Genomic DNA, 27,819 nt, shown 5'->3' with positions numbered 1-27,819 from the left:
GCATTATTAAACCGCACCTGTGTTCATTCCGCTTTAGCAAACTTTTAGTGAAACGATTGTTGATCTTTGCGACCTGTGCGAACAGTTATTACGAAAGAGTTGCATTCGCGCTTGCCTCCTTGCTTCTATGCTACCTTCTGCTGGTAAAGTTGTGCTTACGAATTTTCATGGTGTCTCACCATTTGTTTGACGTCACTTAATGATTCATTTGGAAGTAATTAAGCATTATCATTTTCAAGTACCTGTTAATGGGGATGAAACAACGGGCTCGTGGCTCACTTTGTAGCGCGAAGTTCCCTGGATTGCGAAGTCGACCGTTCGACTCTAGCCTAGACCAACGATGCACTTTTATTCTCGTTTATTAATCAGGGAATATGGATAGATTTTGTTTGGATGAGCGCCGGCTACGAGCTTTTCGCGCTTAATATAGCGCACTGGGTTGTTTTTGCCGCCCGTGGTATGCAGTCCGTCAAAAAAAAAAAAAAAAACTAGACGTACTGCATATCGGGTACGAGGTCACGAACTGTGCGCGCGGAGTCAGTTCACGCAGATCATGCAGCTGCATCGCGCGCACTCGGAACACTAGCCGCGCAGAAGAGTTGCGAAGCGTGCGCGATAGCCTCGCTTTGAAACTGGAGCTTCCAACAGCCGAGGTCTGCGAGGCTAGGTTCCGAGCGATATGAGCGCGCCCAACGCGACGACTAACTCGCTTCAACCTGCCACCCACTGTGCGCTACGCCGACACAGGAAATGTGGCAGCACTCGCATTTCTCGGAACGCCGGTGTCATTGTTTCATTCTGGGGTTTAGACGCGTGCACCCGTTAACAAAAAAATGTAGGCTACTGGGTTTGCTGCTGAGCCATGTACTGAGGCTGCGGTAGGCCCCGCAGAAACTCCTCAGCTCAGCTTCTAGAAAAACAATTATAGACGATTGATGCAGCAGAGTATGCGTTATCATGAGTATTCCCCGGACGGAGTAGCCTCTTACAGGTGAAGACCGTGCGAGTGGGCGGTGTGATCCGGTCTTTGAACCTTCATGTGACCCGCCATGCCACCACTCCACTCTCCCAAACTCTCCCCGTCCTGCCACCCTCTCCTCACTTTCCCTCTCCCTCCACCCACGGACAGACAGATTTTTGCAACATGGGGACTCTGATGCCAAGGCATTAAAATTTCAATAAACACAGTCCATACTGTGCGGACACAGTTCAGAAACTTTGGCGATGGAGTGTTAGTATCAGCGTAGTTGTGCCTCTAACGTTTGATAGTTCTGGTGCCTTCGCAATGCAAAATGAGCCGTACTGCATGGCGTACAAAAAAGTCTGGTGGCCTTTACATATTTGTCAAAGGCTCTATCTACTGTTGGAGTACATCACTAAATTTCCTTGAAATATCTGATATCATAAGTCGGGTAGCATGACCAGTTGTTGCATCACCAAGGGGGCTTGTCCGGGATGAGGAAACAGTCTGAAGCTTCGAAGGTTGGGGATACGAAAACAAGCAGGTTTAATGGCACTTTTTTAAGACACTTATTTACATAAAGAAAGGCAGAAAAGCAAAGAAACAAAAATTAAGAGTTCAAAGCGTCGAGCGACTGGATGAGTTTGTTACCCAAGGCCCAGAGCGTTCGTTCTCCCTTAGGGCGCTGGTTAAATAGCCTAAGGCTCCACCCTTTCACCAGGCGGCAATTCCACGCGACACAAAGATCGGCACTACACAACACAGCAAACGAAGACACCTGTTGCAGAGTCCATCCGTGGAAACTTGCGAGGAGGAAACGTAAGTCTGCAGCTCTTTCGCACTGCGATGCAACACTACCGCGAACAGCACGTGTCTTTCGAACACAGGTGTGGCATGATGGCGCCGCGGCCGCAGCTGCGCTGGCTTCCTCGGAATCGTTCCGGGTCCTCTCAGAGGAGGTGAATCCTTTCTTCCCTTGTCGTCCGTCCATCGTCGGTCGCTTCTAGAAGGGAAGGTCGTTGGCACCGAGCCGAGCGTGGGAAGAGCTCCATCGACCACTTCCCAGCTAGTCATTCTTTTTGGTGGGGTCATCTTGGGGGTCAAACGACCTTTCGAAATTTCCGCTGTTGAATCCGTCACCGTTATCATCGCGGGTCTCAAGTTGGGTCGTAACACTGATCACTAGCCGGTTTCCCCGAAGTCCACCACGTTATGAAGCACGTCGTCGGCTGCGGCGAGCTTGCCGCTAGCGAGCTTTCTGGCACAGGTTGAATTTTTTTTTTTGTGACGGTGCAAAACAAACTTCGTCACTTAACCACTGGGGGTCGAACAGAATCAGGACATACAAGTGCTACAAAACCGTTGCATTATCCAAGCCCAGGAGACCAGAAATCGACAAATAATGCTTATTATACGTACCTTTTTCTACTGTCTGCGTTCTGCTGATGCGTATAGCATTCAGAACACATTTGAAACGTTGCAGTAGCACATGCACCATTGCACACCTCGTTCGAAAAGTTTCCTACTATAGGCTATCGTACGGCGCCCAATACACCCGAGACCTTTCAGATACGTTCTCAGTTGCAAACCAGTGCTCGTACTGTAGCTTACTGGAGGCGTGTACTTGTGTCCGCTGATGCATTCCGGGAGGTCTGACCCAGTTTTCCTTATTTCAATCGGAATTGCTAACATATCTGGAATCCCAGCGCGTTCAGTAACCAGATTTGCTTTTATATCACTTACTTGCAAACTAGTATGTTCTCTTTCTTTGTTATTTGTGCATTTTTTTGTAACAGTTTTTACGTTGTGTTCTTTCTCAACATGACGTATTAACCACCTAAAGTGCTTTTTTGCCTTTGAAAATTGTGCTCTGATTTGTGCCCCCCTATGTAATGCCCCCAGTGGGTCCTTAGGGTGTTTGAATTAAAAATAAATAAATAAATAATAAATAAATAAATGAATAATAAATAAATAAATCAATAAATAACAGCGCATGGTTCTGCGGCTTGCGCAGCTGGCGCACTGTCTCATGATGTCTGTGCCGTGCCAAAATGCATGGTCATACCGCGTATGCGTTGGCCCCGAATATGTAGCAGAGCGAGCTGCAAAAGCCCGCGCTCAAGTGTTTCCAACATGTGCGGCCAGCGCTGCACATGCCCGGGCAGAAGCTAGCAGAGCACATGGTACTGCTGTAGTTGCCCGCGTCGTAAAAAAAAAAAGGTGGTCATGTGTTACTATACTGCGCGGCCATATCAGTGTTGCAGTCCCTCGAGCGCTGCGCCGCGCCTCCCAGTTTTCGCTAAGCCGCGGGTAAGTGCTGTTCAGACGGCGCACCGTAACCCGTTTGCTTGTGGCCGCATCAGGATCAGGGCGCTACTGCTTTGTCCTAGAAGCCAGCGTGAAGACAGCAGATAATGACATTCAGAACCGTTTGTTTGTCTGACATGTTCATGTACTGCTGGCAAAACGACCGGAACGGACTCAGAAAAAAAAAAAAAACAGTAAGCGCTGTCGCCGGAATCAGCATGACGAGACCACTATGGGTTTTCAAAGTTTTAATTCATACGAGCTTCGAAACTCCGGTTAAATATCTGGGCGTGACCTGCGGCCGATTTCCGTAGCCCAAAGTGGATGGAAGCGCCTCCTGTGAGCTTTGATACAGGATGTCGGTGGCTCCCCGCATCTTGCGATCTATTTTTAGTAGTTTTACATCCATGTGCCGCAATTCAGCCTCTGCAGCCTGTGTATTCAGCCTTTAACTGCAGTTTATTATTGTCCACCAAGAGGAAGGTACTTAGCACAAACCGAAGGTAGAGCAGGCAACGCAGCCCTTCCAGCCGAAGTTTCGTTTAATGATGCAACATTCCTCGTATCTCCTCGCTTCTTACATTTCTCCTTTCTTTTTAATATATTCGTCTTCTCCCGGTCTGTGACCCCGAAAAGCATCTACAAACTGATATGTGTACATGAAACGCAAAGCGCATTTGTTGAGAGTACTTTATTTTTCTGCAGTGGTGGCGACTCGCAGACTGCGTTATCATCTGAAATAACATCGTCACAGGCGTTCTGGCCTGTGAGCTTCACGCTAAGGAGACCTGCACGAGATAAGAGAGCGAGGATGCATAGACTGGAGAGCTGTAGACAGAGTTAGGATTGCATAACAGGCCTGGAAAAAAAAAATAAGATGCGAGGACAGAAGGCAGAAAGGCTCGTCCATGCGTTGTGTATTCAGGAGCACTATCCTTAGCAGCTGCATAGTATTGGCTTATACACGGAGACATTCACAGCATGGAGTCTGTATTTACGCGCACATAAGCCTATTTGAATAGGTTGTCTGCTCAAGTAGCTGATCAATTCTAGAAGAAACGTTGTTCGGAAGCACTGCGGGTCTCTTGTGCGCAATGACGCAACCGAAGGGACGCGTCCGGTTTTTGTAGGACTCATCGATGTTTAAAGAGGCAAATCATTTACTATATTTTCGCGTATATATCAGGTCCCTTTGTATAACACGCCCCCTTAATTTCGACCTCCACTGTAGAGAAAAAAAAATGCCCTCGTTTAACCGGTGCACTTACCTGAACGAAGCACAATTAGGCACTTTTGTAACGGCGCAGACGATGATCTTTCGGTCGCCGAAACAAGTTTGTTTCTAGAACCTCGCTGCAGCGCAGGCTTCACCACATTCAATAATTGCTATCGCGGTCGCCTTCTGAGAGTTCGCCGCCGCTATCAAAGATGTCATCTCTGCAATCCATTCAGGTTGTTGCTGACTGTGAACTTTCGGAAGCTTTTGCACACCATGTCGGAGATGAGATTGTTTTCTACGCACCGATGACCTATGGGCAAAAGAGTTCGACATCTGGCCTTCGGACGCGTCAAGTCGGGGTGAGGGCATAAATCTGTCAGCCACCCATTCGGCATACAAGTTCTGTGGGCCGCTCTCGTTGGCTTGACATACATGGATGACGATTGGGATTGCGGATGCTGTATGGGTATCCACGCACTGAAGTGAAGCCGACCCACTCCTCCCTACAACATCCGCATAAAACGCGCATCCGCACTTTACGACTGAGTTTTTTCGATCCTTGGTTCTCGTTATGCGGGAGGAAATTCGGTAATTGATGCATTGATGCAATGGTCCCTTAGGGTAGCAATGTATTTTAACGTAAGGTGAGGTTAGCAGGGGGCGGCAGAGAGTAATACCCGTGCCACACGGACAGATTTAATACCATTAAGTGCTTACTGCCCTAAGTTTTAATGGCATTCGTGCGGTGCCACACGCATCAATTTAATGGCATTAGCCTTACTGCCATATTCGCGACCTACTGAATTCGCCACAACTCATTCGCCTGTGCAATGCGTACTCTCGCTCCCATTCCACACGCAGAAAAGCATGCAGCTTTGTTAGTAACAACTTCCTAACCAGTAGGAAATGGTTAATTTTAATTTTCAGTCAGATGAGGCATCTATACCGCATTTTCGATGCGAAGAACGCCATTTTAACCAGCCTTATTGACAGGTACTCTTGACTTATGTGCTGACATGCGAGTTTGTGGCTACTTTTTCGACTTGTAAAGCAGGAACAGCCGTATTTTCTGGAAAATCGTTCTTGCATTACATTTGAACAACATTCCCGATATATTGTGCTCATTAGCAATGTTCATATTCAGATGAAACTTTTGACTGCCTTGCAAGCGTTATCGTCATTGTCACTTTCAATAATGGCATTAAATGTGGACGTGCAGCACCAACTCCGAAAATAATGGCATTAATAAACTTAAGGCGTTAAACATCTACTGCCATTTCTTGTGCGCGTGTGGCACGGGTACAAGGCAGTCGGATGAGAAGTTTGCGGGGATAGGGTGGCTGTGGCTGGTGCACGGCATGGACATGCAGTGTAGTTGGAGATCGATGGAAGAGACCTTTGTCCTAGACGTGCCGTAGTTGGGGTGCTGGTGGTTGTCGTGCGCGCCAGTAGAGGAGTCCCGCTTACGGATGTGGAGAACGCTGTACGTGCGCGCGTCATTTTAAGAGGTTATGCAGCACACTTAGATGGGAGGTGTTGTGTGCGCGGCTGGTTTCGGCAGGTTAACCTGCGAGGCAGTCATCTGTATTAGTTTTCTTGTTGTTGCTCTTACTTTCTGTTTTATTTTTTTTTTTAGTGTAAATAAAGTTACCTCTCCCGAAGTTGACTTCGAGTAATGTGATACAGCAAGTCGAACCCAGAAAACTATACTTCCTTCTATCTGCAATATTTACTATCATCAACCTCATTTTCCCTCTCATTAACATTAAGAGAGAGGGAAGGAAGATCATATAAACCATGTCAGCTGCCACCGGTTCTTCTTAACGTGTTAGGCCTTGACTAAACTATGAGTGATTCCACATGTAGGCTATCTCTCCTCTAAGAAAGGAGTGATAGGTGGCTTATGAGCTTGGATTTGTCCCGCTTTGTCTTCTGCACAGTTTTCTTTGCGTGCTCTGTCCTATCGCACGCCACTGTGGCGTTTGTTTAAAAAATTGCGAAAAACCTTTATTTTCACCTACGTACAGTGACGTATAACCAAAGCAAAAAATCTGGTACAAAGCCCGGCAACTTGAATCGAATGTTTATTTTTTTTTTTTCCCCCAGCGATATACAGGAAACGGGACTCGGGCGAAGAGTTCCGACGGTAGCTTGAGGGGTGCCCGAGGCCCAGTAGGGCAACTGAAAATAGAGAAAAAGGCAGAGCAACAAAGCATGTGCACACTCAAAGGCAAACACAACAGAACGATAAGCACGACAGAACGGCGAAATTTACGGTGATGGAACAAGGGAATCAGAAACAAGGAAAGTAGTAAGCCGCCAAGGACCATAGGACATAATGCAATACTTCGGGGCTTCTACGTTAAGAAATTAAGTGCTAAAGGTCATGCTTACCTATAGACAAGGAAAATAATGACGGTGCAACATGAAAGAAATACATTTAGTCCTTCGCGGGTGCTGTAAAAATGGTTTGGTTGTTTATACAATGATGATTTAGCGTCTATGACAAAGTGAACCTAAGGTTCCTGTTGCCATATAATGTTCTCGTTCGAGGGACATCCCAATATTCTTGTTTGGTTCAGGTGAAGAAGCGCTTTTCTTTAAACTTAAATCTAGCAAGAGTCTTAAGAAAGTCGGATTAGTATTGCGTATGGACCTAAGGCAATGTAGTAAGCGATACTCAAACGTGGCATGCACACGAAGACACCTACGTTGTGAAAAAAATGTCCCGTATGAGCAGTGTTACACGCACCAGCGATAAGTCTAATTGCCTGTTTTGGGAGGCCGCGTATGATATTTAGGTTTGTTTTTCATGTTGTGCCGCAAACAGGGTGACAGCAATTTATGTGTGATTGAAAGATTTCGTGGTAAATTGTAGGCTCATGCTTCGAGGAAAACTCACTGCGGAATCTAGAGAGGAAGCCTACAGATTTAGAAAGCTTGCTTTCAACATGCATGACATGGTCACACCATCTCATGCAAGAGTCGAAAACGACGCCTAGCGATATAAACCTGCCCACAATTTCAATAACGTTATTTGCTAGCTTTAGCTCATTTCTTACAGTAATATCTAGGGGCGAAAAAGACAACTTCTCTTCGTCTAGCTAGAGCTAGCTACCAAACCATTAGCTGGACCATTTGTGAAGAGCTCAAAAGATAAGATTTCATCTATCAATTAGTTCGTCGGCAGAGAAGCGGCTAAAAGCCACCCCGGTGGCTAAGTGATTACAGTGTTCGGCTGCTGACCCTAAAGACGCTGGTTCGATCCCGGCCGCGGCGGTCGGATTTCGATGGAGGCGCAATTCTAAAGGCCCGTCTACTGTGCGATGTCAGAGCCTGTTAAAGAACCCCAGGTGGTCGAAATTTCCGGAGCCCTTCACTACGGCGTCCCTCATAGCCTGAGTCGCTTCGGGACGCTCAACCCCCAAAAACCAAACCAAGCCAAACCAAAGCAGCCGCAAAGGAAAAGACTTGTCATCAGCGTACTTAATCCAATTTATGTTATGTGCTGTGTTTGCCATGTTGTTTACAGAGACATTTTATGTGCTGTGTTTGCCATGTTGTTTACAGAGACATTAATGAGGAACGGACCGCGAAGGCTACCTTACAGGGCACCACACAGCCAAATTTTGAAAATGAATATGCCACAAACATCACGGCCTTTCCCTTCTGTTTGTGCGATTGGGGCTCGGTCCCGCCAAATGTCCTTTTCTTGGCACACGTTGTTAGGTGCGTGCGTCCTTGTTACCGTCTCCCAATAATGGGGCAGAGAAGAGAGAGTGAAAAGCCGTACTCGTGCATGGCTAGCCAAGCTATAGGGTCCTACACTGTAGAACAAACAAAGCAGTCCCGTGTTTGAGCCTTTTACTAGCGTATTTTTTTCTCGTCTTCCGTATTTCCTAAGCATCCACTACATATATAATTATCGTGATAACAGCCTTACCTTGTCGTGAGTGGAGTGACGGCAGGGATCTGTGGCTGGAACTATGTGATAAAACTGTGCGCCAGGCTGTCAACATTGCTGCAGATAAGTCTGTTGTGTTTGTTTCTGGAAGCCGGAATTGCCCTCTAATAGGGGCGACTCGTTTTTGCATGGCTGTCACGCCGCACTCACCCAGAAGTGAGGCATAGAGCGTAGGGCCAGCAAGCCTGACAGCAATCAATTACCCGCTGGCACTCCGAAGCCACTTAGTGTTTGCATCTCGTATAATTAGGACCCTGAATTAGGACTGACGGCAGAGAGCATAAGAGTTCTGACAGCCACGTGGCGGATAGCATTGCGTATTAAATTGGACGGGCCGCTTCATGTAGCATGGAGGTCAAGAATCGAAGCGATCGCGATCCCATTTCCTTCCTTGTCTCTTTTAATGCAGAAATGCAGTCTAGAGCTTGCGCGCCATATTTTTGCGAACCCAGTTTTGCGTCCACAATGACGCAGCTCATCCGGACAAGAATCCAGGTGCAAGCTAACCAAAGTAAAGACCGACTCTCCTGGTCGGCAAAGACCATCCATGTCTTGATAAATGTATACATGCAAGGTGGCGTTGGTGGAAGGACAGGCTATCCATGCTAACCAGAGGAAGCTGAAGAAACGGTTAGAATGGTTAGAATGCACTTGTGCAACAACTGCACCCAGTTAAAGGGGCTCTGAAACACCTTCTGAGAAGAGCTCATCTACTCGTTCAATCAGTACACTGTGTGGTCATGATAACCTGAGCTAAATATTACACTTCTACACGCAGCAGAGGACCCGCAGTCACGCGGGAAAGTTGGCGAGCATGCTCGCACCCTCCTTCGTCGCTCGCACCCGCGTATGCAAGTTGAGAGGTGGCTATTGGTTAGATTCTTTCAGATGTCAGACAGCTACCATGGCCGTGGCCAATATGCCGCGTAGCTACGGCGGGTCAGGAAACTCCGCTCCCCGAGGTGGGACCGGCGGAGGAGTGCCCACCTTCCAGCGTTCAAAAAGTGATGAGAGGAGAGGGAAAGGCACGAAGACACTGAAATTCAAAATTTTGAGTATAGAAAACTCAGCTTCTACAAAGTGCATTAAAAAACTTCTTGCTGGACGATATTCGTCAATCGACGTGCTTTTACATCCCAGGCATACTGCCACTCTATTACAGCCCCTTTTAGCGCCCCTTCAACATGACCGTGCCTGTTACGCTGTTCAGCAGGGTTATCACGATTGAGCTTGAAAGTGGGACATGGATTTTAGAATCTACACGTGTACAGCCTTTGTCAAAAGTTTAAAGCCCGAGGAGCTTGCTTCATAAGCAGTGCAGTGGAGGTTTTGTAGCATTCTTGAAAGTCCCACCCCTCGGAGAGGGCAAAACAAAAAATCTTACCTTCAGGAAATTTCGAACGCTGAGGATGCGTTACGAGCCGCACGGTGCGCCTCTGAAGCAAACACCCTGGGCTATAAACTTTTGGCGAAGGGTGCGCATCTTCACGACGGTCAGACTCGGACTTGGCCGGTCGATCGCTTCTGGAGCTTGGCGAAGGATCCAATATTACGTCGTGGTATTAACTCGTACTAGCACCAGATGTAACGGAAATGGCATGCCGACTCGCCCGTTCTAGAATTATGGTCAAGAAACGGGGTTCGTATGCATGAAGTAATTTCCACAGGGCTTGCCGGAGCTGTCATTGTCCGAACCGAGGGTTAGTACGAAAGCCTGATCAATAAGAAATCGATATAATGGGCAGTTTGATTCCGTGTGATATTATAGTGGTACACAAACTTCGTAGCAATCTGAGCATGCATATGCATACACCAAAGACAACAAGTGAAATAATATAATGTTATAATCATTTCGTTGTTCATTCTGTTATTATTGTAGATAACCGTAAAAAAAAAGACGCAGCATAATCGTAAGATATCCACCGAAAGTTTTGAATATAACAACCATTGGCAAATCTTTTATGCACACTACTCCCCTGAGCTATTCTCTATTATCTTCAGCGGCTTAGAAACTCAGAAACTCTATCTCACGCGTGTCACTTTCGTCATTTTCTCGGTAAATTTCGGCCCAGCGATCGTTTTTCATCCGCAAAGAGCAGAACAATATGGCAGGGAGACGTTGGAGCGAAGAGACATTTTTTTTTTATTTCGATAAAATCATCTTTTAAAGGCAAATGCAGAGATGAAATCAGCGCATTTTAAATATGACGACGCTGCCACTGTCATTTTCCTTCGCATACATCCGGCACTTTCCAAGATAGGTGTTTCTGCGGACCGAAGTCTCAGCGCTGCTCCACTGAGCACGAAGACTGCCGACAGTTCTGCATGCACTCTATAGGCGACCTTGCACTCCGGGTAATGGAACAGCAATTTCAGCGAAGGACATCGTTCCTCCGGGATTCTTAATTTCGACTCGGAGGCCGGTTGGGTGTGTGGCGTGCCGCTCATATTGCTGGAGCGCGATTTCTTCGTTTCTTCAATCTACCGGTATTTCTTTGCCTTTTTACCTGGAGGATGCGGTGTCTCGTGTCGTGATCCACAGATCGGGAGCGCGAGTTGGCGTGCTTGCTCTGCCGGGGCAGCCGGAACAAGTTACCGTCGACCTGCTTCTCCTGTGCAGGTATAGCAGCATACACATACACGTACAGAAAAAAAAAAAAATGTCGAGACCAAAACAGGCAGGAAGCAAAACCCGAAGAGCAGGTTGATAGGTAAGAAGCGAGAATATCAGGCTTCGTTCGATTGGAAGAAATCTAGCTTCAAACATTTTGTGAGAGTATGAAAAATAGAAAAGAACGTCATCGACCTGTCCCGTGCGATAATGTTTCAACGGGTCTGGCCGTTCTTCGGCTCTACTGTCGCCGCATAGTTCTTGTCGTCAACACCCCCCTCCCCCCCCCCCCTCCCCCACTCTTATTTTTCTTTCGCACCTTTTGATTTCCTGGCCCCTTTCGATTGCAGATAAAGAAAACCAAGTCCGCCTCTTCTAACAACTATTGTGCTGCTCTCACACTTTTTGCCACCCATGCGTCTGTTCGATCGACGTAGACGCCGATTAAAAGGAAACGTGGCCGCGAAATAAAGTTGCAAAAAAAGTCTCCTTATGTGTTAAAATGTATCGCGATTACTTATGATTGTACCCCCCCCCCCCCCCCCCCCCAATGTAATACCCTCTTCTGGAGGGCCTTTAGGGGTAACTTGAATAAATAAATAAATATCAAGCACTGCTAAGACAGGGGCCATCTGGTTCTGCTTCTTGGCCGCTGAGCGCTCTAGCCCTAGTGAGGAAACAAGTTTCCAACATCTTTACGTTCTTCTCTTCAAACACTCTTGAGCAGTACAACTATTTACCTTCGTGTATTGTTGAATGCGCTCTCCTTTATTCATTAAAATATCTTTCTCAATGCGCTGGTGTCCCTATATATGTTGGAAAAGTCTCAACGGGTGGAGCTCTGCATGTAATGCCTTCTGCCTGGATAGCACCGGTGCCTTTACATTCCGAGATTTAAAAAAATATATTTCCCAGACTAGTTGATTGTTGTCATATTTCTTCTGTAATCGCAATAGTTCAAATAGACAAATAACTCTGTGCATTGCTTGCGGACGATTAATCTGAAGAAATGCATGCTTGCTTGTTCAGTTTTGCTTTCGAACAGCGAGGCGGGCGAGTGAATAGCGGAATTGAACATTGCATGCGCTGTTGTAGGGCAGTGTAAGCGATTGCTTGCGGCACATTCCAAGGGCTTGAAACTTTGTCGCCGTTAAGGCCGGAATACATGGAGCGTTTTTACCGCGGCGAGTCGTCTATTTTCGCCCGACGGCGCAGATTTGACGCCCGGCGTCGAGAAAAACGCCCGCCGCCGCCGATCAGGACCGGCTAGATTTTGACGCGCGGCGTCCGGTGAGACCGGAAGCAGCGGCTGAAGCGAGCCAATAGCAGCGCAGAAAGCCCGCTTTTCCGGTCCTCGGCCTGCCGCCGCCAACATGGCCGCCATGGCCGTCTAGCTACGCAGTGTTTTTGGCACGGAAATGTTATTGTCGTGAAAATAAACGCTTCACCAGACTTGAAATGTCGCTTTTTTTGGAGAACACGGCCGAATCTTGGATCGGAATGCCTGCGCTCCCTCCCTGAAGCGACTGTGTCGAAGAAAACCGCAGCCGTTGGTGTCCGCGGCTGGGCGGGCGTCCAAAGGTACGCGACGGCATGCATTCGAGCACGTAAATCTTTACAGATACTTAAGCGCGCGTGCTAAAATTTTTACAATGGTGTCGAAGTGAAACTTTCCTGATTTTAACATAATGGTCAGCGTCGCTGTTCTCACAGACCTCGTCGCTGAGTGGTGTGTGCCACTTGTTGATCACATTTGCTTTCGCGTCGAGGTATACGCGGCGGCGCGCGCCGCTTCAACGCTCCATGTATCCATGTACCGCGCTATGGCAAGGATGAGCGAGGGAGTTACGGGAGAGAGTCACCTTGTTGTGGGCTTCGTATTAATTTCGACAACTTGGTGGAGTCTTCAAAGTGCACTGACATCGCAAAGCGCACGGTTGGCGCATTAGGTACCAGGTGATCGTGCGCAGCAGCCGATTGATTGATTGAAGTAACTTTATTACCGAACAGAGAAGGATGGGGTGAGCGATCCGCTTGGACGACGGCTCGGAGCTCCTGGGTCCGGGCGGTGTCTTCAGCCAGTTGGATGAGAGCAAATTGAGTAGTTGAGTTCGAGCTGAGCATCAGAGTCTCCCAGGAGGCCTCTGGTTTGGTTTGGTTTATTAGGGCTTAACGTCCCAAAGCAACTCAGGCTATGAGGGACGCCGTAGTGGAGGGCTCCGGAAATTTCGACCATCTGGGGTTCTTTAACGTGCACTGACATCGCACAGCACGCGGGCCTCTAGAATTTCGCCTTCATAGAAATTCGGCCGCCGCGGCCGGGATCGAACCCGCGTCTTTCGGGTCAGCAGCCGAGCGCCGTAACCACTGAGCCACCGCGGCGGGGCCCAGGAGGCCTCTGTTCTTTCTTCGTTATATGCTTGTTGAACCTTTTACATGTGTCTTCGTATTGTCCTGGGTACCACCTACTCATGAGCAGGGGTTGGAGCATCTTGTTTGTAGGAGTCACCAGATACTCCCTTGCTCTTTGTCAGCCGAAATCCATGTTTAGAATGGACAATGGGGCGCGAAGAAAGACTCATCGTGAGAGACACATACGACACACAGAGCGCCAACTTCCAACCACGTTTATTTTGCCACAGCTCCTATAGCCCTGTCTCTGTTCCTCCCCGTGCATCGTCACATCCAATGTACCCTTCCAAAAATTGCCGCCGCGGTGGCTCAGTGGTTATGGTGCTCGGCTGCTGAACCAAAAGACGCGGGTTCGATCCCGGCCGCGGCGGCTAGAATTTCTTTGGAGGAGAAATTCTAGAGGCCCGTGTACTATGCTACGTCAGTGCACCTTAAAGAACCCCAGGTGGTCGAAATTTCCGGAGCCCTTCACTACGGCGTCTCTCATAGCCTTAGTCGCTTTGGGACGTTAAACCCCATAAACCAAACCAAACCTTCCAAAACTTGTACGTTTTTATCAGCAAGGTTGACCGATTCCGAGCGGATGCAGGTGCTCCCGGCTTTTTTTGACGAAGTAGCCACTGTTCAGGAATACGACGTTTCTAAAGAGAGAAGGACAGAAGAGAAGGCGAGATAATCGAAGGCTGCTTCATCAAAAAAGTTGGAAGCACCTGCATCAACTCGGCACCAATAAACCTTCTTCATAAAGAAGCGATTTTTTTTTTGAAAGGTACATGTAATGTGACAATGCACGGGAGGGGCAGAGACAGGACTATAGAAATAGAGGTTTAACAAAACAAACTTAATTGGAACTTGGCGCTCTGTGTTTCGTATGGCATCTGTCTTTTTTTCGCGCCCCATCTCACATTCATGATAATGCGCAAACTAGACCACATCAGGGTACTACTCAGCCATATTTAGCCCCACGGCCGTAGTTTTTTCCTGGAGCCGAAGCTCTGAACGGGCCGAGTCTAAGCGACGCTACGGCAACATTTTAGACCGATAGACTGACGGCGGTTGCTCCTATAACAGTTTTTTCAAAGTGCATACGTTAGAATGGGCAATAAAAAATAAAACAAAAATAATAGGCCCAGCCGGCGCCGCCAGGTGCCATAACGGGGTTGTTTGAAGCACAGGAGGAGGAGAGCGCAGCGCAGAGGGACGAAGTCGATTAGCACGAAGCGGACACCATAGGAGAAGGCAGACACAACAGGTCGGCCGCATGACAGATACAATACGTGTGTCCGGAGCGCGTGATGCTTTTGCGTTGCGCTCCTCTGACGTTCCTCCTGCGCAGACGAATCATCCGTGCCCGGTGAATACTGTGAGTGTGTGCGCTTGCGCGAGCTCTGTTCGTGCAAGTTTCATAATCGGAGCTTTGTGCCTCAACGGGGGCGACAGTGAAAAATACTGCCAGCTGGGGGTCCCGAGCAATCTCTCCACTTAGCGGTGGTTCCAGGTTCGAACCCCGAACAAGGACGAATTTCTCAGAAACTTCGAACCCCGAACCAGGGACCACCCCTAAGCGGAGAGATTGGTCGGGACACCCAGTTGGCAGTATTCTTCACAGGACGAATTTATCAGAAACTACGAAGTTTCTGAGAAAGCTTTATAGCTTTCCTGGCCGTATGGCTGAATTTGGGTGGATACTAATGAGTAATTACTGCCTTATTAACGATATTCCGCGCAACGCGTGTAATAGGACCTGCATGCCTTATCCCTCCTTTGCTAGACAAAGCGCTCTGCATTTAGCCCAGTGGTAGCGTTAGAGGCATTTAGTGGTAGTGGTATTTAAGGATTAGTGACGAGGCTGCAGCTAAAGCCGTAATGCGGGCATTTTGTATACTTGTATCGAACTTACAGCCTGAGCAATGTGTATTATTCATAACATTTCTTGAACCACTGTCGATGCTCGTGCCCGGAAAACTTGCCAAGTCTCGCGCTTTGTCTATTGCTGCTCTCCTTATTTATCACTTGTACGGTTGGGCACCGTTGCCCACTTGAATCGTTGATCTGGAGCGATACGTGTAGTGGCCCGGGAACGTTTGAAAAAACAAAACATATTCTACGTGATAAGGCAAACATGTATAAAACGACAGTTTTGGCTTCTAACATTTGGGCTTCAGGAGATATTCCTCCAAACTACAGTGGGCTCACTTGCAGAGAGACGAGTGGGGCAGTCTGCTGGGAGTCGATTGGTGGCATCAGTTCAGACGCGATGCGATTTCCGACGAGCTTATCTCGACATGAGGACTACATGAGTTGAGATCTTAAATTTATTCCTCCGATTTATGCTTCATGGGCAAGATGCCTTGGGTTGGAGAGCTATTGTTAGACGTCAGCATCGTTTCGAATGGATATAAGAACGCATCCTGTTGTTCCAAAATGGCATCCCTCTGGGCCAGTTGGTATGATTCCATATGTGGGCCAGCGTGAACTTTGGGACGCAGGGACTTAGAGAGGCACATCCGTGTTTCAATGAGTCTGTACATCCCTGCGTCACAGAGTTCACGCTGGCCCACATATGGCTGCCATTCCAGTCATGGCCAGTCGTTGTGAGCCAGCACACAGCTGTACACCGCTGTTGCACGACCGCATTCTCTGCATGTATGCAGCAAAGGTTTTCGAATTGTGGCCAGGTGCAGCCTTTCGCGCAGATTCTCGGGTCACCTGGTCTGCTGCTGTTGGATGTGTATCGGAGCTTGAAGTAGTACACGCGCCTTATAAGGCTTTCAAGGAGTGAGAAGGAAAGTTGTCGTCTTTCAGAAATATGAGGCATTCGGGAGTGCTGTCGAAACCACACTGCAAGGTCGAGAAGGAAACTCAATAGCCTGCAAAATTTTAAAAAAAGAAAAGAATAAGGATCATAACATAATGATTAATACTAACTTTAATACCCCCGCCGAGGTGGCTCAGTGGTTACGGTGCTCGGCTGCTGGCCCGAAAGACGCGGGTTCGATCCCGGCCGCGGTGGCCGAATTTCGATGGAGGCGAAATTCTAGAGGCCCGTGTACTGTGCGATGTCAGTGCACGTTAAAGAACCCCAGGTGGTCGAAATTTCCGGAGCCCTTCACTACATCGTCCCTCATAGCATGAGTCGCTTTGGGACGTTAAACCCCAAGAAACCAAACCAAACCAAACCTAACTTTAATAGAGCATCGAGCCGAAAGACCAGTTACCATCGATAGTACTATCTATAGGATACCCATATAGGAAAGTAATCAGCTGAAGTTCTCCCAGCGAGTTAACCAACTTCAGCCTCCGGGAGCACGACGCGTGACACCGCGGTGTGCATCGCTTCGCCGCGGCGTCGTCGACCGGAAGATTGACGACCCTCGCTACAAACAAAACACTTACAAAAAACCGAGCTAGACTCAAGCACGAAGAAGCGGATGCTCCGTACCAGTGTGCCAAGAGAAGGCGGAGAGGTACGCTTAGTGCCGCGAGGCTCGATACGGAACTTTGGTACGGAACATTTCGTCGGCGCGCGGCGCTACCTGCTTTGGCCCCTTGGGCACGCGCGGCCACCGACGCCGGCTAGGGTTCGTTTCGTGAGGACCCGAGATATCGAGCGGTTTGCGATCGAGCGGCTCCTGCAGTCCTGTTTTTTTTTTTTTTTTTTTTTGTCAACGCTCTCCTTGTGACCGACTTGCCGATGGGTCGACCAGGTGTTCCTCTCGGGTACTGGGCCGGTCACGAGTGCGCTGCGATTCAGTGCCGACGCCCTGAGCACGCAAGGAGAGAGCGGCGCGTGCCGCCATCATCTTTCCAGGGGGCGCTTTCGATCGTTGCGCTTTGTGCCGCATGAATTGCATTGCAGTCTGCTGCGGAATTCCGACGACCCCCTACGTTTTCCTTTTCCCTTTCTTTAAACTACTAGAAAAGAAAAGAGGACCATTACCCCTGACTGAAAGAAAAAAAAGGCAATTTGGTGAAGGAGTGTCGTAGAGGCACGCGCATTCAACACGGCAGAAGACTTTGCGGAATACTTCGAAATTGCGGAAGGTAACGTCATTTCTACGGGAGGAATTTGCATTATGGTGTAATTCGCCTGTCTCCTTCCTCCCGATAAACTAAGTATAGAAAATCGGATTTTCGCAATATATCGGTCTACTTAGGGCAGTTAGTGACCGCTGATCTCGATCATGAGAGGGAAATAACTAGAAGAATAAGAATGGGGTGGAGCGCATATGGCAGGTTCTCTCAGATCATGAATGGCAGTTTGCCAATATGCCTCAAGAGAAAAGTATATGACGGCTGTGTTTTACCGATACTCACCTACGGGGCAGAAACGTGGAGGCTAACAAAGAGTGTTGAGCTTAAGTTAAGGACAACGCAGCGAGCTATGGAAAGAAAAATGATAGGTATAACGTTAAGAGATCGGAAGCGAGCGGAGTGGATGAGGGAACAAAAGCGGGTTAATGACATTCTGGTCGAAATCAAGAGAAAGAAATGGGCTTGGACAGGGCATGTGAAGGCAGGATAACCGGTGGTCCTTAAGGGTAACAGACTGGATTCCAAGTGAAGGCAAACGTAGCAGGGGGCGGCAGAAGGTTAGGTGGGAGGATGAGATTAAGAAGTTTGCGGGGATACGGTGGCCGCAACTGGCAAAGGATAGGGTTAATTGGCGAGACGTGGGAGAGGCCTTTGCCCTGCAGTGGGCGTAGTCAGGCTGATGATGATGGTGATGATGAATTCCTTTCTGGAAAACTGACGGAGCTCATGTCGCAGAATGTATATGGGCCATACATGGGGTGTATATGGGATGTATATCGTCCGTGGGCATTTCACAAAGGAGTGTCGGGAGCCTGACTGAGTGCCCCAAAGGTCGCGCCATGCGCAACGTCAGGGCTAAAATGGCGCTTATAGGGCCCTCGGGTGCCCAAGGACGAGACTCCGCACTACAGCCGAATATCTCGAAGCACATTAACGCTTATCTTGTATATGCAATGTTTATATTTGTTGCATTGACTACCTGTATGGCGTCGTGCATTGCTGCAAAGTCACGGGTTCGATTCCAGCCACGGTGACCGTTTTTCAGTGGAGGCAAAATACAAGAACAGCCGTTTACTGCGCGATGACAGCGCACGTTAGAGAACCCCAAATGGCCGAAATTAATCCGGAGGCTTCCACTATGGCTTCACTTGTAGTCAATGTGTCGCTTCTAGACGTTCAACTTCACAATTCACAATTAATTTTTGTGTGTGTGCATTGCGTCATACATCGGAACCACGCACTCAAATATGCGCTCTAACCGCGTGTGAACTCGTCTTGCAATGTCTTGTTGCTCTTAGAAACGACTTGTTCTGTTCACAGTTCAGTGTTGATAGACATTGTTGTAGTCGACCTGCATTGTACTGCCTCGATGGGTTTCTTAGTCGTGTTTCATGAACTAGAAGGGAAAGTCGGTCCCAGGCGTTTGATGTATGGGCAGGCCGAGTTTGAGAATCACTTCTTCGTGGGAATTCTCTTGCGCTGAGAACATCAAGGGCGCTAAAAGCGAGCCCATCAGCACTCTGTTGTGGCGTTTCACACAACCCAGATGCCGTGCTTATAAGTAGACCAGCGGTGTAAGTAAAATATATACATCGCAATGCATGCATGCATACAGCGCAGAATTGGCCAGCGTTCTCAAGCGCTTCAGCAACCGAGAGCCCGCCGTCCCCACAAGCAGCATGTCGCGCCTTGCCCCCCACCCCCAGCAGCCGCGAAGCTCCGTTCTGAAACCCGATTCTCTGGCTTGGCCTTCCTCGCCAAGAATAACGTAACTAAACCCTCGCGAGACTCCAACTGTCAGTCGGGTTCGCTGTTTGTATTTACATCCTGTTGGTTTGTAGCAAGCTAAAAGCCGTTGCCTCGCAGCTCCGATCCTCTTGAAAGGACACAGCTATGCCACCTCTGAAGGGGGACGGAAGTGTGGCGTTAAAAAGGGCTTAATGAGGAAGCTACCAAATAAAATCAGTCACTCTGTGGATGCAACACGGCTGTAGCAGTGAGCGCTGTTTGTTCATTGTAACACAGATAATAAGGAAGCCTGAGCATGAGCATGAAGAGAGACACATGCCGAGAGGTTACCCTGCAGAAGTGCCCTGTCTGGTGCGCGCAGCGCGGTCTTGCTACCTCGCGCAAGAACTCCGTACTTGACGACGAGGCTCCGAGGTAGGCGCGCGAGCGCGGGTCCCGGGTGAACTGTATCCGTACCGTCACAGGGGCTCACCGGTTACGATTTAATACTAACGGACAATACTTTTTCGATACCTGGATTTAGAGAAAGCTCGAAAGCACCCTTATGCCGAAATTTCGCTTCAGATTAAAGAAGCGCCGCTTCGTGGCAGCTTCGTGGGCAGTTTCAGACCGACTGCACGCACATGCAGCGGATGCGTGCCGGATCAGACAACATATTACCGCGCTAGTTACCATGACAGCGCTTTTGTGGGCCTTGTGAATTCGATAGGTTCACTCGCGCATTTCGTTTCATTTGTTTTTTTCATGAGCCACACCTCAGTAGTTTCCGGATAAGAGTACTTACTCTCAGGCTTTCAGCAAGGTCTCCTATACCCGCAGCTGAGGCAGGCTACCAAAAACAATGCATTGATTCGAGAGCGTGCTTTAGACATATCCTGTCGTTTCGATCTCGTGCGCTGTATAGTACTGTAAATAAGGGAACAGGTACATGTCGGGGTAGAAAGATACTCCGCCCCGTACGCTGCCTGCATAATGAGGAAAGCGCAAGGAGAGTGGAAAGTGTCAGGCTACCGGAGCGAATCAGCCTGCACGTCTAGAATGCAGGCGAAAGCAGCGAGTGAAATCATGCGGCCAGGCTGACCTCTCTTCTCTGCTCGTTCTGTGGTCTGTGGTCGTTTGGATGAAGTGCCCTTTAAGAAACTCGCAATAGACGGTGGCGCCACTTTTCAATCTATAGGAAATGAGAAACCCTGTGCATAACACTGAAGACCACATGTCTGCATAAGAGCACGCTATGTGCAATACTCCGCAAGTAGAATGTATACACTGCATACATGGCGGCTTGAGTACGATGATGGATAAGTTATTCGCGTTATTCAGGAGTTTGGTTTGGTATATGGGGTTTAATGTCCCATAGCAACTCAGGCTATGAGGGATGCCGTAGTGAAGGGCTCCGCATAATTTCGACCAACTGGGGTTCTTTAACGTGCACTGTCATCGCACAGTACACGGGCCTCTAGAATTCCGCCTCTATCGAAATTCGACCGCCGCGGCCGAGATCGAACCCGCGTCTTTCGGGTCAGCAGCCGAGCGTCATAACCACTGAGCCACCGCGGCGGCCCTTATTCAGGATGGAAGATAGAGAAGATAACCACGCCAGAATGCAGTGTCTTCTGTGGGTAATGAAGTTATGTGCATACTCTTAAATTTTCTATCGACTGTCACCAGATGGGTGGAATTAAGCTTCTAGCCAGCCGCCTCCGTCAGCAGACGAGAATAAACATATCAAATGGTTATGAAGAGAAGAAAGAGACTTTCTCGATCTCGGTGGACACCTCAACCACGCCGTGAGTGCGGGGAAGAAGGGAGTGAAACGAGAGAAAAAGTGCAGTAGTGGAGGGCTCCGGGATAATCTCGACCACCTCAGTTCTTTAACGTGCACTGACATTGCACGACACGCGGGCGTTTTAGTACCTCACCTCCGTCTACACGCGGCCTCCGCGGCCGGGATTCGATCTCACGTCCTCTGGCTCAGCAGCCAAACGCGCTAAGCATTGAACCACGCTGCGGGTCCATTTCCGGATGGCGAGTTGACACTCAGTGAGGTGCGTTACACAAGGCAGGCGGGTCATTCATATGCACAGGACTCGGTTTACTCAGGCTTTACAGCTAGTACAAGCCTGCATACACACAAGACCCGCTTTTGTTTGCCAGCGGCGCGACGCGCTTTTGCAGCTGTCGTGATGGATGACGTGGCAATCGTTCCTGCGTACGGCAGAATCGCCCAATGCGCTCGCGTTCATGAAATGTGTGCGCACGATGCCCAGTAAATGGTCACTGGTGCATGCAGCAGGCTGCGGCCTTCCTGCAGCGAATGAACGAATCGTAAACGCGGAGGCTCGTGTACAAACGGCGTTCCAAATGCAAAAGCATGACTTTTCAGTGGTCTGCGGTAGATGCGTCTGTTTTGCACTCGGGGCACGCTGTCTTCGAGCGTGAACACCGTGCACAGGAGCGTGGCCTGAAATGACGCTAGCGCAGAACAACAGCGCACAAAATAATCAACACCTTCTTGCTTCCGGCTCCCTTTCTCCTTTCACTCTCTTGCTGCTCTGCGCGCGCTTTTTCGCGCGCTTTTCTATCAGCGGCCTCCGCAGAACATCAACCACCGAAAGCAAGGAGCAAACGAGTATTATCAAGCGTTTTGAGCCCTCTTACTGTAAAAGGCAGTAATACTAACCAGAAAGGCATCACACTTGGCTCAGTTAGTCGGCCTAGCGGCCAAGCGTGACATTCTTGTTTCAGATATGAGTTATAACGGGAGCTACAACAGTTTTCCGCGAGCATACTGTTCTTACAGGAGCCGACGTATTCTGTCGGTATAGTAACGCGGACACCCATCAGGAAAACCTTAAAAAAGTGCGGATTGTGTTCACCTGTCTGTTCACCTCTACTGGTAAACTGACTACATCTGTCTTACCGGAGATGAAACACGGAGGCGAAACACTCTTCAAGTCGCCTCAAAGCCACATAAGGCGTCTCTTGCCGTCCCAAAGCCTCAGGGCGTCAGAAAGCTCCTGTTATGCCACTTTCAAGCGAATAGTCCTAGAGAGTAAGGTAGAGGGCTAGAAATGCAAATATAAGAATAAAGAAGTTCCTCACGTAGCCGTCGGGTGCTGGGAAATTTTCACTACCTATAGACCTTATTCAACGCTTAGCCTTCACCCATGGCTAAACTGGAAGTGGCATAAGTGGACCCGCAGGGGCACCTTGTGTAACGAGGTGTGGGTGCTTGGCGCCACCACGGACCCTTAGCCCCCATACCGAAGCTGTCATCCGTACCGTGGCGATAGGTTGAAAGATGGAGGGAAGAAACCTTGAACGGTGGCGGTCGAGGAAGTGGTCAATCCTCGGCCGATGGGCTCCTCGTCTGTCTACCAGGCGGGGAGTCCCGGGACCTTCCTCTGTGTATAAGGGTGAATCAGAGGCGACAGAGTATGAGGAACCCTTAGCCAGTACATGCCGTATGGAAAAATTTGCAAAAAAATCTGATCGGCCCCCAAAAAGGGGTCGCACCGATGCGAAAAAATTGACGTCACAGAAACCAGAAACGTTTCCAAAGTTTTTCATGGTTCACTCAAATACAGATGAACCTGTAGCAAACTTGTCTGCATTTGTGATCGCCAACACCCTAAAAAGGTGTGTAGGCAAAGACTACAAAGCAAAAAAGCAGCGAACCGGAGATCTCCTTGTAGAAATAAACACAAAAGAACAGAGCACCAAACTGATGTCGTTACAGAATCTTGGAGAAACGAGTGTACAGGTAACCCCGCACCGCACGCTGAACCACTCAAAGGGCGTCATATCTGAATATGAACTCCTACAGAGTACCGATGCGGAAATGGAAGAAGAACTATCTGAACAAGGAGTAATAGCAGCCCGACGAATAACCATCCGGAGAAATAATGTTGAAATCAAGACAAAACACATTGTCTTAACTTTCAATACCACAACTCTGCCTGACTCTATCCACGCCGCATACCTCCATTGTAAAGTCCGCCCATACATACCGAACCCGAGACGATGTTTCAAGTGCCAGCGCTTTGGACAGAGCATGTTGGCTTGCCGCGGTAAACCCACTTGTGTCACATGCGCGGAAGACGCACATACAGAGGAAAGATGCGATCGCACACCGAAATGCATCAACTGCAATGGCGCACATGGCGCGTACTCCAGGTCGTGCCCAGTCTGGAAAACAGAAAAACAAATCATAACTTTGAAGACCACAGAAAACCTGTCCTACCTTGAAGCAAAAAAAACTCGTCTCTTTCCAACAGAAAGGGACATACTCTGAAGCGGTGACGCGGGGACGGCCGCCGCCTTCAGTTTCTGTCGGCACACAGGTCGATCCGAAGGACCCGGGGTCGACAACCAAGTCCCCACCACAGAAGTCGGTGACACAGTCCACAGGGCTAAAAATTTCGCGGGAAGACCACGCGATCCTCGCCGGAGGCCCTCAGGCCCCACTTTCAGCAGCGGCATCCTCGGCGACAGACACCCAGAACAGCTCTGCTGAACTGGACCTGTCGCCCCATCCCTCTAAGAAGGCAACTGCTGGCCCAAGAGACTCTGCCCCTGGAGCAGAGCATGGTTCAGTGGTGCCAACAAAAAAGACGAATGCGAAGGCCACGGGCCATCGCAAACAAGAAGCATCCTCCACGTCCACTGTGGAGGAGATGGATGTCAGCGAAAGTCCGCTGACATCTAAAACACACGCATCCGCGGATTCTCCGCGGAAATCCGGCGCCACGAAAGTGGCGATGGATACAACTCCTGGTTCGCCACCGCTGCAGCGGCGGCGAGACTCCCTAGAGAAAAAAGGGAAACCACGAATCACTGCTCCTGAGAATAAGTAACTTTCCCCAATCCCCAACTTATCACAATGGCGTATCTAATACAATGGAACTGTAGAGGTCTACACAGAAACTACACAGACATAACCGATATGCTCAAAACAATGGCACCTACAGCTGTGTGCCCGCAAGAAACGAACCTTGGGCCACAACACACAAACATCTTAAAAAAATATAATATTTTCCGGAAAGACCGAGTACAAGCTAGCCGACTCTCAGGAGGCGTCGCTATCATTACGCAAAGCGATGTCCCTGCAAGACAGGTATCATTAAAGACGAACTTAGAAGCGGTCGCAGTAAACATCATTAGCCATAAAACAATAACAATATGTTCTGTGTACATACCACCACACAACACAATTACCATGCATGACCTAGAAGAACTTCTGGGACAGTTGCCTGAGCCATATGTCATAATTGGGGATTTTAACGCACACTCCTCATTCTGGGGAAGTGAGCATACTGATTCCAGGGGTCAGCTCATCGAGGATTTTATTCTTTCAAATAGCATATGTTTAATGAACACAGGAAAAGCAACGTACTGCTGCCCCAGCTCTGGAAAAATGACCTGCCTAGATTTAGCGTTTGCATCACCATCGGTTTTTAATGATTTTATTTGGGATGTTTTAGACGACCCTCGGGGAAGTGATCACTTACCTACGGTTTTAAAGCTAACATCAGCTACATTCATCCTCACTACTAAGCCACGGCGATGGAAAATTCACCTCGCCGATTGGGCACTTTTCAGAACGAAGGCCACACTAGAAAAAGAATATGCCGAAACCCTTACGATAGAAGAAATAAATGAAAAATTTTTGACATGCTTAACATCTGCAGCAATAGAAGCAATCCCACAAACATCTGAAATCGCACGAAAAACACATAAAGTTTGGTGGTCAAATGAATGCACATTAGCTAAAAAGCAGCAAAACAAGGCTTGGGGCAACCTTCGCAGATATCCCACTGCAGGGAACTTGCTCACCTTCAAAAGGGCTAGCGCTAAAGCACGATACATTAGACGCAACGCAGAAAGGGCATCATGGCAACAGTACATATCCTCGATAAACAGCTCAATATCATCAAAGAAAATGTGGGAGCACGTGCGGAAATTCACAGGAAATTTTACTCCTTTTACATTTCCAATGCTAACAACACCTGGTACTCAAACAACATTAGAACAGCAGGCCAACATATTGGGTGAGCATTTCTCTACAGTTTCAAGCTCATCCAACTACACACACTCCTTTCAAAAGCACAAAACAATAGTAGAAAAACAAGAACTTCTCTTCAGAACATGCATACATGAAGACTACAATCAGCTTATTACAATGCAGGAACTAAACGCAGTACTAACATCCGGTAAAAAGACAGCACCAGGCCCAGACAATATACATTATGCCATGCTTGCTCACCTCTCGGAGACTGCCATAGAGGCTCTTAAAATTTTTCAATAAAATATGGATGAGTGGAGAAATCCCCCATGCATGGAAAGAAGCAATCATAGTACCCTTCCTAAAACCTGGCAAACCACCAACTAGTCCCACCAGTTACAGGCCAATAGCACTCACTAGCTGCGTAGCAAAATCATTCGAAAGCATTCTAAACATCAGACTAACCTTCATACTTCAGTCCCAGCAACTTTTAGATATACACTAGTGCGGTTTTAAAAAGACATTTTCCACAACCGATCACCTTGTACGCTTTGAGAACACAGTCCGGGAAGCGTTCATCCACAACCAACACTGTATCGGGGTCTTCTTCGACCTGGAGAGGGCTTACGATACCACGTGGAGGTTCGGTATCCTCCGTGACCTAGCGGACCTAGGTATCCGCGGCAGGATGCTGAGCTGTTTGAGCGACTTCCTGGCCAATCGAACGTTCAGAGTCCGCCTAGGCGCAACCTTCTCCAAGACTTTTATACAAGAAACTGGTGTGCCCCAAGGGTGCATCCTCAGCACGACCTTATTTGTCATCAAAATGAACTCCATAGGAAAAGTAATCCCAAAATCCATAATGTACTCAGTTTACGTAGACGACCTCCAAATAGCATGCACGTCTTCCAGCATACCTACCTGTGAGCGGCAAATACAAATAACAATAAATAAACTGGCTACCTGGGCAGATAGAAACGTTTTTTAGATTTTCCCCTCAGAAAACAGTAGCGGTTCTGTTCTCTTTGAGACGAGGCCTACAGGCCGACCCCACACTACATTTAAACCAAACCCCACTACCTGTCAAACAAGAGCATAAATTCCTAGGGATAACTTTCGATAAAAAGCTCACTTTCTTGCCACATATAAACAGCTTAAAGAAAAAAGCTTCCCAGGCCCTCAATGTGCTGAAAATACTATCAAGAAAACGCTGGGGGTCTGATAGAGCTTCCCTGTTACATATATATCGTTCTCTGGTTCGCTCTAAGTTAGACTATGGGTCCATAGTATATGGCTCAGCAAGACCGTCCTACATAAAACGACTGGATCCTGTCCACAATCTTGGTTTAAGGTTGTCTTCCGGTGCTTACAGAACTTCACCAATAGCAAGTCTGTATGTGGAAACTAATGAACCTTCCTTAGAAGATCGAAGAACTGCACTAACTTGTACATACATCCTCAAAATCCTTTCTCAGCCCAAACATCTCTGTTACCCAATTGTGACGAAATGCCCATCCCGAATACTCTTCAACAACAAGCCCCATGCGATTAAGCCGTTGCTCTTGCGCTTCGAAGAAAAATGTCAAACTCTGAACATACTAAACGAAATCAAAAATATTGCCCCAAGACACGAAGCGCTACCACCGTGGTACACTCTTCCCACAGTGTATGACGTCACACTAACACGCCTCAGGAAAACCTGTACACCACACGACCATATAATACAAGAATATCTAGCACTACAACAAAAATACAGAAATTATACTGTCTTTTATACTCATGGGTCAAAAACTCATGCTCATGTAGGAAGCGCAGTAATACAAGGAAAAAATGAAAATGCAGTGCGACTGCCCTCATGTGCTACAGTGTTCACCGCTGAGTGTTATGCCATTAGTGTTGCGGTACAGAAAATAACAAATGAAAACATCAAAAACAGCATCATTTTTACAGATTCACTGAGCGTCCTTACAGCATTAAACTCCAAAAATGCCACGGAGCCACTGATAGGGAGCATCATACACAATATAGTAAAGGTCACAGCACAAAAACATGTTATAAAATTCTGCTGGGTTCCCAGTCACGTTGGTATTAGGGACAATGAGAGAGCCGACATGTGTGCTGTTCAAGCGAGAACCATGGAAATAAAACATGTGAATTTGCCTCCTAAGGATTACACGAAGTTTGTACGTAGCAAACTAAGAGCCAAATGGCAAGCTTCCTGGGAAAATGAAGGAAACAACAAGCTGCATACTGTAAAGCCCATTTTAAAAGAATGGAAATCATGCCGCCATAAAGAGCGTTTTATCGAAGTAATTTTATGTCGTTTACGCATAGGTCACACACACATCACCCATAGCTTCTTATTAACAAAAAAAGACAAACCTGTATGTGAAATGTGTGGTGAGGAGCTCACAGTTAATCACATTTTAATTTCTTGTTCCCATCTCGAAGAACTTAGGAGAAAGTTTTTTACTGTATTTTACAATCAACGCATTCCATTTCATCCCGCATTGCTTTTAGGCGAGCAAACACTTGTCGAGTTTTCACTTGTTTGTAA

The 27,819-nt window shown here is 48.0% G+C and overlaps 1 protein-coding gene across 2 annotated transcripts in view; it reads left to right on the top strand.

The window, feature by feature from the left end:
- The window catches only part of LOC149372638 (core alpha-(1,3)-fucosyltransferase-like), a 133,744-nt gene that overhangs the window by 9,396 nt on the left and 96,529 nt on the right, over positions 1-27,819 (top strand). The window contains exon 1 of one of the 2 annotated variants that reach the window (XM_089567181.1): positions 14,757-14,837. The exons of the other annotated variant lie outside the window; for it this stretch is intronic. The gene's annotated coding sequence lies outside the window, so the exon portion shown is untranslated. Of the gene's footprint in view, positions 1-14,756; positions 14,838-27,819 lie in introns of those variants that run through there. 2 annotated transcript variants of the gene reach the window in all.

Source organism: Amblyomma mixtum, chromosome 1 (assembly GCF_055824585.1).
Source record: "Amblyomma mixtum isolate Tamu chromosome 1, ASM5582458v1, whole genome shotgun sequence".
Lineage (NCBI taxonomy): Eukaryota > Metazoa > Arthropoda > Arachnida > Ixodida > Ixodidae > Amblyomma > Amblyomma mixtum.
Note: the sequence above shows the minus strand (reverse complement) of the source record. Positions and strands in the feature narration are given on the sequence as shown.